The sequence below is a fragment of the Callithrix jacchus genome, chromosome 1, assembly GCF_049354715.1.
Source record: "Callithrix jacchus isolate 240 chromosome 1, calJac240_pri, whole genome shotgun sequence".
Taxonomy (NCBI): Eukaryota; Metazoa; Chordata; class Mammalia; order Primates; family Cebidae; genus Callithrix; species Callithrix jacchus.
The window spans coordinates 43,195,363-43,204,898 of NC_133502.1; the positions used below are offsets into that span (position 1 = coordinate 43,195,363).

The following is a 9,536-nucleotide window of genomic DNA, read 5'->3' on the forward strand; positions in this document are numbered from 1 at the left end:
AGCCTTCATGAAGTATTCAGCAAGAAAACAAACAAAAAATCTTCATAATTACTTGGCAGAAGTCACACCAAGGAAATTCACCAACAAAAAAATCAGCATGTGAACCTGTGATAGGAAACACGCCCTTCCACGAGTTTCTTCTCGAGAATGAAAACCCAGTTCTTCAATAGAGTAGGCACTGGCAAAGTAAGTTAAGTCACCTGAGATTCCCCGCTCAGGCGCCCACCACTTCTAGGGTTCAGGAAGAGGAAGGCATCTAAGAGGTGTGGGGAAAATATTGGCACTCTCAGGGCTCCGACTGAACTGTATTTAAATAAGCAGCAACACGTACATTGACTCCCTAAGGACTGACGTAAGTCCATTTGAGGGGATCCTACTCAAGGTTCTAAGGCTGAAGCAATTTTATAATTCTACAACCTTAGTTTTTTGTTGTTCCTTTTTTAAGTACATTCAAAAAAAAAAAAAAATGGGAACAGGATTGGGGCATAGAAAACAGGTCCCTAAAGAGATGACAGACCTTGTCCTTTTACCCGCATGTACAGTCCCATGGAAGTATAGAGTTAGAGAGAGGAAGAATACAGAACCCTCTCCCTTAATCAGGCTATGTAGTTGTCTTTTCCACTGTTGGAAGTTCCAACAGTCCTACCTTGAAAGTCTTTGGAAAAAGTCATTCTAGGTTGTACAGAGGCTCTACATATACGTCTGTTACAAGTTAACAAAGCTACTTTGCAAGACCCGCTTCTTTCCAACATTAAAAAAAAGTGCCGGGCACAGTGGCTCATGGTTGTAATCCCAGCACTTTGGGAAGCCAAGGCAGGTGGACCACGAGGTCAGGAGTTCAAGACCAGCCTGGCCAATTTAATGAAAAACCCCCATCCCTACTCAAAATATAAAAATTAGCTGGGCACAGTACCATGTGTCTATAATCCCAGCTATTCAAAAGCTGAGGAAGGAGAATGGCTTGAACCCGGGAGGCGGAGGTTGTGGTGAGCTGAGATCACACCACTGCATTCCAGCCTGGGTGATGGAGCGAAACTCCGCCTCAAAAAAACAAAAAACAAAACAAAAGTCTATTTGTTTTGGTATGAATTTTTTTTTTTTTTTTTCAATTTTTTGCAAAGCAGCATAGCAACAATCGTGATTGTAGGACTTGCCTGAGGTTGTGGTCACAACCAGGGTAAACATCATTTGCATATCAGTGAGAAAAAGAAAACAGGAGGAAATGAGTTCTCACGAAACAAAGCAGATTCTAGAGACTTCACTGTCTGCCCTTCTCCTTCCATGCACGTTCTCCTTTAGCTTAGCTGACCGCAATCTTGTTTTCTTCCAGGAAGTGAGGAAACTGGTGTTTGGGAACGCTGTCAGTAGCACCTGGTTTTTCCACGTCTGCACCGATACCTGATTGGGAACCATCCATCTTGGAGACAGTGGTGTTATTCACCACGGAGCTGGCCCCCAAGGAAACTGGGAGGGTAGGAACGCCCCCACTCTGGATCACAGAGATCTCATTGGTCTTCACGGCCAGACCACCGTTGAGCATGCTGGTGTACTGGTTCCACACAACAGGGTCCACGTTCACAGAGGGGGCCAGGATTTCCTTGGGAAACATTTCTGAGACTCTTTTTCCGTCCGTACCTAACAGAGCCATGGTGTTCTCGATGGCCAGCTTCCTTCCACGGCGGGCTGAGTTATTGTTTGCTCCGTGTGTCATGTAGTGAACCTTCAAGTTGCCTTTGGTGGTAAAAGCTCGCCCACAAATGTTGCACACAAAAGGCTTCTCTCCAGTGTGAGTCCGCTCATGGATCTGAAGAGCGCTGGCAGATGAGAAGTTCTTCCCACACCGTGTGCAGCCATGTTGCTTGGCCTGTCGGCGTGGCTGGGCTGCTAACAAAGGGGTCATCCCTGGGGACAAGGCTGAGGGTCCCACAAACGTGCCAGGAACTTCAACCTTGACATAGGTCGGCTGGGCTCGGATAAACGTGGAAGGGAGACTGCTCCGACACTTGTGCTTGTAGAGGACCGCCTCGTCCTTGGGTTTGACTTCCACCGCGGAGACGTTTGGGGGCTTCCGCTTCCCCTTCTTGGATGTGTCTAGCGCCATGGTGGAGAAAGGGCTCTGGAAGAGCACCGAGCCTGGGGCCTGAGGAAGCAAAGCGCTCGGGAGGCGGGACATGACGTTCGGGAGCACCCGGGTCCCATCCGGCTTCAGAGTGAAGGGCGCCAGCCCTGGGGACAGGGAGCTGGTAGCAGTAGGGATGTTGGCGTGAGGTAGCTTGGCTTGTTTCAAGGCATCCAGAGACAGACCTTGGCTTCCAGCTTTCTGGCTGAGCAGAGCCACAGCTGCAGACACCTGCTGGGACACGTGGCTGCTCAGGGTCTTCAGCGTTTCGGCCCCTGCCCCACTCGAGTGGAGGGCGTGGGAGGCCCACATGTTCACCTGGACGCGGATCTGCTCAGTAAGCTGGATCTGCTGGAGCTGCTGCTGCTGCAGACACAAGATCTGCTCCAGGACCCACGGGATGCTATTGGCACAGGGCACAGGGGCAGGGAGGGCATCCGCGCTCCGCTGATTCACTGCCACCTTGGTGCCCCGTAGTGCCTGCAAGGTCACATTAGTGTTGGCCACTTTGCCTTTGGGTAAATAGCTTATGTCCTGGGGGGTGGGTGGCAGGGCTGTCTCTGTCTTTAGGTACACCACAGACTCCGCACCTGGCTTCTCCTTCATGTCCCCTGAGCTGCCACCATTCTCCCTGTGACTGTCCTTACTGCTGGGACTGGGGGACTGTTGGCTCAGTACAGCTCCAGAGAAGTCTTCTGAAGGCACCGGGCCCTCGCTGTCATTCATGATGAGGACAGGTGGGTGTTTAGTGCAATTTTTCTTATGTTCCAGGAACTCAGAGATGCTGAAGAACTCCGCGCAGCATTTCTCGCAGATGTGCGTCTCCTCCCGACGAAGCCGCTTTACTGTGGCTTCGTCCTCACCCGCCTCATCGTCATTCCCTGGGTGGTTCACTGGAGCACCCGGCTCCCCCGCCGCGGGCGCCGCTGGGGCCGCATCTGCAAACTCCGGGGTCGCCTGCTGCGGCTGCTGCTCGCCCTGGTCCTCCTCGGAGTTGATGTGCTGGGGTTTCGCCTGCTTGCGCCTCGACATGGTGCGAGCATCTGGGCGCCTGGAGAGCCGCAGTTATTTGCCCTCTCCGCCACAAATTCCTGGAGTTGGGAAATTTCGGCGTACTCTAATTTCTATCATTCATATCTTTAATGCCTCATAGCCTGACCCTGATACTCAGATTCCATAATGATGTCATGATCTTCTGAATGATTCTCAACACTGTGTCAATATCACCAGACTTGCTCACCACCACTAGCCATTCAAAACCATGGACTCACAATTTAAAGAAAACGTTTCAGTTTGAAAATATGTATATTGGGGGAGCGATCCAAGATGGCCAATTAGGAGCAGCTCAGGATTGCAGCTCCCAGCGAAAGCAAGGAGGGTGAGTTGATGCCGCATTTCCAGATGGATTTTTATTGCCCACAGACCAGGAGATTCTCAGGTGGAGGAGCCTCATGGGTCTCCAGCATGGCTGTTTCTCCATACAAAATACATGGGTCCAGGTGCCATTTTAGCTAGCAACTGGAGCTCCTGGGAGACAGTCGCCCATTCAACGGATAACAAAGGGGACTCAGAGAGCCAGGCCAGGAGATTTCCAGGCAAAAAAAGTGCCATGAATCTCAGCCTGGCTGTTTCAGCATGGGAAATCATACAGATCCCAGCCCCTTTCCAACAGGTGACTAGAACACCTGGGAGACACAGTCTACCATTCAACTAAAAAAAAAAAAAAAAAAAAAAAAAAAAGAGGGCTCTGAGGCAGGGAGCCAGGTGATCAGGCTCTGCTGGTCTCACCCCCACAGAAGAAAACAGCAATATAAAACGCTCTGAATTGAGAGTTTCACAGCAAGCACAGCTGAACCTGGGATGGTACAGCTCTGTGGGGGAGGGGCGTCTACCATTACTGAGGCACTCCACCACTATGGAGGTAGTCTGCCATTGCTGAGGCAGCCCACCATTGCTGAGGCAGCCAGCCATTACAGAGAGAGTCCGCCATTATACAGGTGGGTTGGCATTGCTGAAGAAGTTCAAACTACACCCGTATAAACAGAGCTGCAGGGAAGTTCACACAGCAGCTGGGCGGAGACCACAGCAGCTCGGCAAAGCCTCTGTAGGCAGACAGCAACTAGGCTACCTCCTCGCTGGGCAGGACAGCCCTGAAAAAAAAAGGCAGCAGCACAACAGAAACCGATAATTAAAGCCCTAACTTCCCAGGACAGAGCAACTGGAAAAAAAAAAGTGGGGTGGGGGTGGTTTATGAGTTTTGCTGCAGCAGACTTAAACGTACCTGCCCAGCAGCTCTGAATGAACAACAGCTAACAGCTCAGCACTTGAGTTCCTATAAAGGACAGACTATCTCCTCAAGCAGCTCCCTGACCCCTGTATTTCCAAAGAATCTCCTTATAAAGGAGAGCTCAGACTGACATCAGGTGGGTATCCTTCAGGGACAAAGATAGCAGAAGAAGAAACTGGCAGCAACCCTTACTGTTCTGCAGCTGCTGCAGGTGATTCCCAGGCAAGCAGGGCCTGGAGTGGACCTCAGCAGTCCTACAGCAGAGGGGCCTGACTGTTAGAAGGAAAACTAAGAAACAGAAAGAAATAATTTCATCATCAACAAACTGGACATCCACTCAGAGATCCAATCTGAAAGTCAACAACTATAAAGATGACAAGTGAATAAATCCACAAAGATGGGAAGAAACCAGTGCAAAAAGGATGAAAACACCCAAAACCAGAATGCCTCTCCACCTACAAGGGATCACACCAGCAAGGGAACAAAGCTGGATGGAGAATGAGTCTGATGAATTGACAGAATCAGGCTTCAGAAGGTGGGTAATAAGAAACTTCTCTGAACTGAAAGAACATGTTTTAACCCAATGCAAAGAAACTAAGAACCCTGAAAAAAGATTTGATGAAATACTAACAAGAGTAAACAACTTAGAGAGGAATATAAGTGAATTGATGGAGCTGAAAAACACAACACGAGAACTTTGCGAAGCATACACAAGTTTCAACAGCCAAATTGACCAAGCAGAAGAAATGGTATCACAGGTTGGAGACCAACTCAACGAAATAAAATGAGAAGGCAAGATTAGAGAAAAAAGGGTAAAAAGGAATGAACAAAGTCTCTAAGAAATATGGGACTATGTGAAAAGACCTAATCTATGGTTTGGACTCAAGATGCTGCAGTGAGAACAACCCAGGATTGAAGTTCTCGGTGAACACGTGGAGGGTGAGTCAGGGCCGCATTTCCAGACGGATCTTTGTTGCCCACAGAATGGGGAAATTCCCAGGTATAAAAGAGATGCGGGACGCCAGGCAGAGGCTTTGGCTGGTGCAACCGGCGGCTGGCGCTGTAGTGCAGCGGCACTCCACAGCACTCCGCACAAAGTGCACTGGTCCGGGTGCCCTGTTGAACTGGCAATCTGAGACTTGAGAGGGCAGATTGGCATATCTATCTGACTGAACGGGACTTGGACAGTGAGCCAGGCCAGGAGATTCCAGGGAAACGGCATTTGGGGTAGCGCAGTGGGACAAACAAAATGGCAATTCCAAACGCTCCTGGTGGAGAGTTTCACTGCGGGCACAGCTGAACCCAGGATAGTGCAGCTCGGTGGGAGAGGGGCATCCGCCATTACCGAGGCAATCCAGCCCTACTCAGGTACACGCCCATTGCTGACGCAGCCTGCCATTGCTGAGGCAACCTGCCATAACAGAGGGACTCTGCCGCAAGGCGTAGCCCGTGGCAGCAGGGCGGAGACAGCAGCAGCAGGGCAGAGCCTGCAGCAACAGGGTGAACCTCACACCAGCAGGGCGGAGCCTTGGCAGGCAAATAGTGATTAGACTGCCTCCTAGCTGGGCAGGACAGCGCAATGGACACTCACAAAGAAAGGCCCAACCCCCCGAGACAGAGCATCTGAGAAAAAAAGGGGTTTTTTAATGAGTTCTGCTGCAGCAGAATTAAACATAGCAGCCTAACAGCCCTGAATGAACAACGGAGATCACAGCTCAGCACTTGAGCTCCTTTAAAGTACAGACTATCTTCTCAAGCAGCTCCCTGACCCCTCTATATCCAAAAGACTGACATTTGGCAGACATCATTCTGGGACAAAGATAGCAGAAAAAGAAACTGGTAGCATCACTCACTGTTCCGCAGCTGCTATAGGTGCACCCCAGACAAGCAGGGCCTGGAGTGGACCTCAGCAGTCGTACACTGGAGGGGCTAGACTGGTAGAAGGAAAACCAAGTAACAGAAATACTTCATCATCAACAATCTGGGCGTCCACTCAGAGACCCAATCGCAAAGTCAGCAACTACTCAGACGACAGGTGGATAAATCCACAAAGATGGGAAGAAACCAGCACAAAAAGGAGGAAGACACCCGAAACCAGAACACCTCGCCTTCTAGAAAGGACCAAAACTCCTAACCAGCAAGGAAACAAAGCTGGACGGAGAATGACTGTGATGAAATGATGGAATTAGACTTCAGAAGGTGGATAATGAGAAACTTTTGTGAGCTAAAAGAACATGTTTTAAATCAATGCAAAGAAACTAACAACCTTGAAAAAAGATTTGAAAAAAGAATCGAGGAAATGATAACAAGAATTAATAACTTAGAGAGGAATATGAATGAATTGAAGGAGCTGAAGAACTTCGTGAAGCATGGACAAGTTTCAACAGCTGAATTGACCGAGCAGAAGAAAGAATATCAGAAGTTGAAGATCAACTCAATGAAATAAAATGAGAAACCAAGATAAGAGAAAAAAGTGCAAAAAGGAATGAACAAAGTCTCCAAGAAATGTGGGACTATGTGAAGAGACCTAATCTACGTTTGATAGGTGTACCAGAAGGGGACGAAGAGAATGAATCCAAGCTGGAAAATACTCTTCAGGACATCATCCAGGAAAATTTCCCCCACCTAGCAAGACAGGCCAACACTCAAATGAAGGAAATACAGAGAATACCACAAAGATATTCCGCAAGAAGAGCAACCCCAAGGCACATAATCGACAGATTCAACAAGGTTGAAATAAAGGAGAAAATACTAAGGGCAGCCAGAGAGAAAGGTCGGGTCACCCAAAAAGGGAAGCCCATCAGACTCACAGCAGATCTCTCGGCAGAAACACTACAAGCCAGAAGAGAGTGGGGGCCAATATTCAACATCCTTAAAGAAAAGAACTTTCAACCCAGAATTTCATATCCAGCCAAACTGAGCTTCGTAAGTGAAGGAAAAATAAAATCCTTTGCGAACAAGCAAGTACTCAGAGATTTTGTCACCACCAGGCCTGCTTTACAAGAGCTCCTGAAAGAGGCACTACACATAGAAAGGAACAACCAGTACCAGCCATTCCAAAATCACACTAAATGCTAAAGAGCACAAACATAATGAAGAATCTACAACAACTAACGGGCAAAACAGCCAGCTAGCATCAAAATGGCAGTATCAAATTCACACATAACAATATTAACCCTAAATGTAAATGGATTAAATGTACCAATCAAAAGACACAGACTGGCAAACTGGATAAAAATCCAAAACCCATCAGTGTGCTGTATCCAGGAAACCCATCTCACATGCAAGGATACACAAAGGCTCAAAATAAAGGAATGGAGGAAGATTTACCAAGCAAATGGAGAGCAAAATAAAAGCAGGAGTTGCAATTCTCATCTCTGATAAAATAGACTTTAAAGCAACAAAGATCAAAAGAGACAAAGAAGGCCATTATATAATGGTAAAAGGATCGATACAACAAGAAGAGCTAATGATCCTAAACATATATGGACCCACTACAGGAACACCCAGATACATAAGGCAAGTTCTTAATGACTTACAAAGAGACTTAGACTCCCACACAATAATAGTGGGAGACTTTAACATTCCACTGTCAATATTAGACAGATCAACCAGACAGAAAATCAACAAGGATATCCAGGGCTTGAACTCAGACCTGGAACAAGCAAACCTGATAGACATTTACAGAACTCTGCACCCCAAATCCACAGAATATACATTCTTCTCAGCACCACATCACACCTACTCTAAAATTGACCACATAATTGGAAGTAAAGCACTCCTCAGCAAATGCAAAACAACTGAAATCATAACAAACAGTCTCTCAGACCATAGTGCAATCAAGTTAGAACTCAGAATTCAGAAACTAACTCAGAACCACACGGCTTCATGGAAACTGAACAACTGGCTCTTGAATGTTGATTGGATAAACAATGAAATGAAGGCAGAAATAAAGAAGTTCTTCAAAACCAATGAGAATGAAGACACAACATGCCAGAATCTCTGGGACACATTTAAAGCAGTCTCTAGAGGAAAATATATAGCAATAAGTGCCCACATGAGAAGCAAGGAAAGATCTAAAATTGACACCCTATCATCAAAATTGAAAGAGCTAGAGGAGCAAGATAAAAAAAAAAACTCAAAACCTACCAGAAGACAAGAAATAACTAAGATCAGAACAGAACTGAAGAAGATAGAAACATAAAAAACCCTCCAAAAAATTAATACATCCAGGAGTTGGTTTTTTGAAAAGATCAACAAAACATACAGACCACTAGCCAGATTAATAAAAAAGAAAAGAGAGAATAATCAAATAGATGTAATGGAAAAAAAGGGGATATCACCAGAGATTCCACAGAAATGCAAACCATCATCAGAGATTACAAACAACTCTATGCACATAAACTAGTAAACCTGGAAGAAATGGATAAATTCCTGGACACTTGCATCCTCCCAAGCCTAAACCAGGAAGAAGTGGAAACCCTGAATACACCAATAACAATGTATGAAGTTGAGGCAACAATTAAGAGCCTACTACCCAAAAAAAAGCCCAGGTCCAGATGAGTTCTCAGCTGAATTCTATCAGACATATAAAGAGGAGCTGGTACCATTCCTTCTGAAACTGTTCCAAAGAATCCAACAAGAGGGAATCCTTCCCAAATCATTTTATGAGACCAACATCATCTGGATACCAAAACCTGGCAGAGACTCAGCAAGAAAAGAAAACTTCAGGCCAATATCCATGATGAACATCGATGCAAAAATCTTCAATAAAATACTGGCAAACCGATTTCAGCAGCACATCCAAAAGCTTATCCACCATCATCAAGTAGGATTCATCCCAGGGAAGCAAGGCTGTTTCAACATACGCAAGTCTATAAACATAATTGACCACATAAACAGAACCAAAGACAAAAACCACATGATTATCTCAATTGATGCAGAGAAGGCCTTTGACAAAATTCAATAGCCCTTTATGCTAAAAACCCTCAATAAACTAGGTATTGACAGAATGTATCTCAAAATAATAAAAGCTATTTACAACAAACCAAGAGCCAATATCATACTGAATGGGCAAAAACTGGAATCATTCCCTTTGAAATCTGGCACCAGACAAGAATGCCCTCTCTC

The 9,536-nt window shown here is 46.3% G+C and overlaps 1 pseudogene; it reads right to left on the bottom strand.

Annotated features, from left to right (window-relative positions):
* LOC100397189 (sal-like protein 4 pseudogene) lies at nt 1–3,221 on the bottom strand (annotated as a pseudogene).
* Between the last annotated feature and the right edge of the window lie 6,315 nt (nt 3,222–9,536).